Genomic DNA, 6,109 nt, shown 5'->3' on the forward strand with positions numbered 1-6,109 from the left:
CCGAAGAATTGTTTGGGAAAGGCACCTACTGTGTTAGGCAGGTGGCATAGGACCCAAAATTCTAAAAATTTGACCCAGTAGATTTTTGGCTTCATCAGATCACTTGTAAAAGGTCAATACTAGGTTCTTTACAACCATTGAAAAGAAAGCCTAAAGCATGTTTTGAAATGCAAGTCATGGTCTCTTTCACTATAGTCTGCTCTATGGAGACAGAAGAGCCATAAATGGTTTCTGGGTCAGCATATTCAGTTTAATTGTTACTTCACTCAACAAAACCCTGATAAAGTCCATAATAAGCAAACCAGCACTCTGTAAGCTTTTTTATGGTTGCAATATATAGGGATTCCCATTTGTCTTGCCAGAATTATTTATATGAAACCTACTACATACAGGTTAGGGCTTAATTGCAGAATTTTATGGCCAGCCCTGGCTAAACAATGCCCCATATTGTACTCATTTTATTAAAACAATTGGAATATGATCCTATTGTAATTTTATATAATAATATTCTTGGAGAATAGTTTTCTACTGTTACTGTGAGGACAGCTATTGATTCCAGTTGCTTAGCATTCTAGAACATACGTACTTAGACATATGTATACATATGCACCCTTTTAATTGGGGCTTGGCTACTTGTCAGTTAACATACCAAGGACCATAATAAAGGGGATAAATTTTACTCCAGTAATGTAATCTAGTCAAATACTGTAATCAACCCTTTGACCTCAGACCTTTGGGAAATGCCTTAAGCCATAGCTCACGTCACCTTTAGGCAATCGTGAAACCTGTGTATGAAGTCCTATCTAGTATTGCTCAGGGAAGCGAAACAATAAGGCTGCTGGTGTAGGGACTGAATAAAATAAAGCCCTCTGCCCAAACAGTTGCTGTCACTCATTCTGCATGTATGGTTGGGATAGAGGAAGAGGGAGAAAATGACTGTTAAAAGTGCAGTTAAAAAAGTTACAGGAAACAGAAAAAGCAGTTGGTACAAGAGGAGGACAAGTGAGTTATTGCACTATTTTAACCACTCCGTTGGGGCTTTTGAAGCAGGAGTTGCAAATTACAACAGTTCATACTAAGACCTAGAGCAACCCATAGCCACTAAACATGGGCAGGAAATTACAAGCACATATCTCCAATCCCCACATTGATAAGAATCAGCTATATTCTTCGTCATTGCAGCTGATCTCTCAGGAGTAATTACCTGGAAAGACAGAGATGCACCTAAACAAGATTAATTTCTGCCTTAATTTTGGAGAGAGCTGGAAGGCATTCTTACTTCCAGAGTTTGTTCACTATAGGTGGATAGTTATAATATGCATCCCTGCTTCTAGTCAAGAGAATTTAAAACAGCTAAATCAGAGCTTCAGAAATTCAATATATTATTTATGCAGACAAATTGTTGTATTGAGAGAAAAATAGCTTGGCCTGCAAACATGTGGTGGCATAGAGAATACAATATAGAGACTTTAATAAAATCATATAGACTGGGAGGTTAGGCTTGCATGGTTTCTTATGAATCCATTGGTGTAATTTCTTGGGATTCTGTCCTTAGCTGGGGATTAAATTTATGCTTGCACAAAGAAGGTAGCTGAGCACCTGGTCTTGTGTTAAGATGTAGCATGGAGGTTAGGAAGATGGGGGTTAGCTATTGGCCGAAGAGTTGCAAACTCTTTGATTCTGGCCATGTTACATAATTTCTCAAATTTTAAAGTGTAAAATAAACACAGTATTTCCTTTCTCCCACTGTTCTATGGAATAAGCTTCTCACACCAAAGATTTATTTTTTCTGTGTTTATACACATTGCTCAATATATTGTGGCAAATGGTTTCCTTACTGAGAAGTTTGGATAACCTGATTTGCCCAGTGGATTTTCAGCTATTCAGATTTGCACTGCCCTAATAACCAAGAATAGTTATGTGGAGAAAATACTTGGGAGAAAAGTAATGATGGAAGCTCGGTTCAAATTTTTGGGTGCACATCTTGGATGCAGAATCTTTTTTTTTTGCTCTAAAGAGCTGTGATTTTCCTTAAGTTCTGTCTTAAATATAAATCACAGAAACAAAAATGTAATTTCTTAGGCTGCAATATCTAGAAGCACCAAGAGCTTGAAGCACAAACAGCTAACGTTTTCTGAAGTGTTTAGATGTTTGGGGTTGGTTTTTTTTTTTGTTATTTATGGATTACAAATAATGAAAGTTACTATCAAGCAGCACACTCCTACATATCTTTGACTTTGATGAAAGTACTTAACACAGGATATGTTATACTTGCAGTTAATATATTAACATTTTTTTCATCCAATATTGAGGCTGAGCAGGAAAATAATCAGAAAATGAACAGTTTTTTAGAAATGAAAGCTATTTTTATTTTGCTTTCTACTTGAATTTAGCTTGAGACTGTACGATCCTTTTACAAAACTAAAATATTGTATAGGAAGGCTGATATTTTAAATTTAAACCTCATCTCCATATAAACTGTTTTAATCTATGTACCAATGACATCTGAACAACATTTCCTCAGATGCTGCTTTCGTATATTTGATGGCTTATCTGTGTATAAATATTAGTAAATAACAATGTTTATTTTTAGTATGAAAATCTGGAGGATTCTTGCATGACTTGGTAGCCAAATCTCATAGGTATTACCACACTGCCCTCTGGAGTACAGTGACAAAGCATGCCTATGCTAACTGTTTCATAGGCATCTGCTGTTCCTCTTTGCATTCAGGAAAATTATCACTGGAACAAGGAAAACCTCGGCTGTGCTCTTGGAAAGGGAGGATGAACATGTAGTGTTTCACCTCCCTTAGCCCAGAATTTTTTGGGCAGGTATCTTGTTTTCACTAGATACATATTCATATGTAGGATTTTATCCCTGGCTAGACCCAAAAGTGGTTGATTAAAATATACATGATTATTGCAGTATCACTTCAGTGCTTGTTTAGAAGTTCTTTAGTGTAGCTTTTAATGTTTGGTTTAGAGGCAGCAGCTTGAGGTTTCTCAGCAAAACTGAATTTGTTGTCCAGACGTGCAAGACCAGTGTCAGGCTGTCTCACTGAATCAAGGTTTTGTGGCTCCTGTGTAACCTAAGCCTCGGAAATCCTGGGACTCTACTAAGAGAAAGCAGCTGATTGGCACTAGGTATCAGAGACAACAACAAAACACATCATTTTTTCTCACAAGCTCAAAAAAACCTGAGCCATTTAGAAGCCACATGCATCTGTTGTTCCCTAAATTAATTCATCCTTTTCCAAGATTTGTCTTGTGGAAAAATTAGGAATGCCCCTTCACTCCTCCCTCTTCCCCCTCCTTTCCCCCAAGTTGTTTTAATCCCATATAACAATGAAAACAAAGGTCAAGAATTTGTTATCTGTAAGTTCTAGGGAAAAAAAATTGGAGTTTTGGCCCAGTTTGAGTTACTTTAATGTCTTTTTAGAGATGTTATACTTAATATAGATATTTAGCATAAAGATCCCCAGTTGCAGATTGTGTATAGCTGAAAGTGTGGTTAAAAGACAGCACAGGTCCACAAGTACAAAGTACAACAAACCACTCCTTTATCCTGTTTCTCCAGTACAAAGAGACCTTAAAGTTATATAATTCGTGTTCATTTCTGGGTCCTTTCTCTGCTTCCACAGTAAGAAACAACACACAAATGAAAAGCAAAATTTGTTATCTTCAAAAGTGTTTTTAGGGACATTACAACACATGCAAGTGGCTAATTAAACTGTTAGAAGTCATTGAATATTTTAAGGACTTTTCCATTGGAAGTCAACAGAAATTAGGTACCATATTTCTTTAACTCCCCTTTTAGTGTAACAAGGTGCCTTTCTTTAGGTGCCTAAAGACTTCTGAAAATCTACTTTTCTCAAGTGTAGAGTTTCAGGTCAGACATGAAGAAAATGTAAGCTAATTGACAGGAATAGCAGATCACATACAGACTGTCATGTCATGAAAAATTAAGATCACTGACAGGAGTCTGCAATACTCAGTATGGTGGGAACATGAGACTGCATTTCAGTATAACTAAGTAAAATACCATATATATGGGAGAAGCTACCTGTGGAAAAGATCTGAGAATTCTGTCGAAGGCTCAGCAGAACACGACTTTTCTCCTCTAGAATCCCTTGGCCAACAGAGTGAATGCAAATACTTGTGTTTACGAAAAGGAGGCACTGAATAAATGTAGAGGGATTACATTGTCTTTGTATTTGGTGCTGGTGATACAACTCCTGAAATCTCTGCCAGATTCAGGTGCTATATATCTTTAAAATTGCTGAGAGTCTGGGCAGGCTTAACTAAGGGCCACAAGAATAATGAAAAAGATTACTAAAAGCTCCTTTAGCTTGCGGGAATGATGCAGTGTTAGTGTCTTATGTGCAGTGAATTCCTTGCAGGTTCCTTTATCCCTTGATGCCAGACTTATCCTTACAAGACTCAGTGCCTACTAGATTTAGGGGCTCTGTAGGGAAAATGGAGAAGTCCCCAAGATAATGACAGCAGTGGAGACATCAAGGCATTAATCTGATAGGGAAGGAAGAGAGAAAGGTTCTAGCTGAGATGGACTCTAATTACCAAGAAAAATTTTGTAAAGGAGCATTCCCAGACAATGAGGAAATCACATTGGAATTCTCACTGGAAGGGTGTGGGGAGAGAAGTATGACTAGATACTGATTTGTTTTTTTCAAAGGATATCATAACTTCTTACAAGCATTAAATTACACTGTTAATTACTTCAGAGTTGTATTGTATAAGCAGCACTGTAACTACAGGTGGCTCAAATGTAGGATCAGAAGTCTCCTGAACATGCTAGGTGTTCAGTTTTGGATTGGATCTTCACTATCCAAATTTTACTTGGATAGCAGCTCAGTCAATAAATGAGTGATGATCAGGCTTTTGGTGATTGAACCTAGTGTATGTTGATAGAAAACGCAGGAAAGTAAGCCCAGGTGTCCTGCTATTTAAATCCTAAGTAGACAGTACTCCCTCCTTTACTGTGGAGTTTGTCCTAGTAAAAGCTCACTCTGACTTTTTAGAAGGCTTAAGATTTTAACTCCCTCTGGCAGTTTTAGAAATACAAGCTTGTATTAATAATCTCTAATGAGGGAAAGTTTAATATTACCAAATAATTGTTTGGGGAATATATTCCCCATACAAGTGAAGACTTCTTTGTGTGCATATGACCTGCATAGTGAAAAAAACATTATTATTATGTCCTAACTTTTTTTTGAGAAAAGATAGTATCAGCAAATAATTCCACAATATCCTGGTAAATATTTTTAAAGAGGATCCAAAAACAGATCAGAGCACAAAGGTAGCTTTACTAACAGCTTCTACTAAGATTAAATATATATATAAATATATGTATATATCTCCCAAGACAAAATACACAGCTTCATATAATCTGCTAAAGAGAAAAGTAAATATTTTGCAACCACAAATGAAGTCAAAGCATAACATTGTGGTGAGACTTAAGAGGAGTTAACAGACCAAAATGTCTCATTATTTCACAAATTATAGCAGCATGAAAAAATACTCCTTTAGTTTCAGGATACATAGCTCTGTTTTATGAAATAAAAATATGTGGTTAAAACAAAGCACTGTTTCAAGCACAGCTCCGGAAGCAGGCTTAGCTCGGTGTGATAGGTGGGTAGACGGCAGCGTGAGTGACACCAAGTCTGCACTTCAGGTATAAGAAATGTGTTTCTTTCCACACGTGCTGGCATGCTGACAAAGCTTCATGCACAACATAGTCTTGTGCCCAAATGAAGGAGCCAGACTTTCTCAGGCAAGGTGATACAGTTCATGCTTTAGGTTCCTTTTTCTAATGGTATGGATTAAAACATTAAGGATAAAAATGCATTTGGTGGCCTTGACCTGGTTTGTAGTGGATGCTGGGAGCCAAGTTCTGCCCTTAGTTACACCCTGTAGCTCCCCTTAAGTCCGTAGTGGTGCCAAGTGTAACTGAGGGAAGAATTCAGCTGTTCAAATATGCCCATGGTTACCAAGCCAACTGGCAGCAACTGCAAGGGAATAATAGGAGTGTTGAGGACAAGCACTGAGAAGCCTTCGCAGGGCGGTCTGGAGATCTGCACAGTGCTTGTCT

The sequence above is a fragment of the Phalacrocorax aristotelis genome, chromosome 16, assembly GCF_949628215.1.
Source record: "Phalacrocorax aristotelis chromosome 16, bGulAri2.1, whole genome shotgun sequence".
In the NCBI taxonomy this organism is placed as follows: domain Eukaryota; kingdom Metazoa; phylum Chordata; class Aves; order Suliformes; family Phalacrocoracidae; genus Phalacrocorax; species Phalacrocorax aristotelis.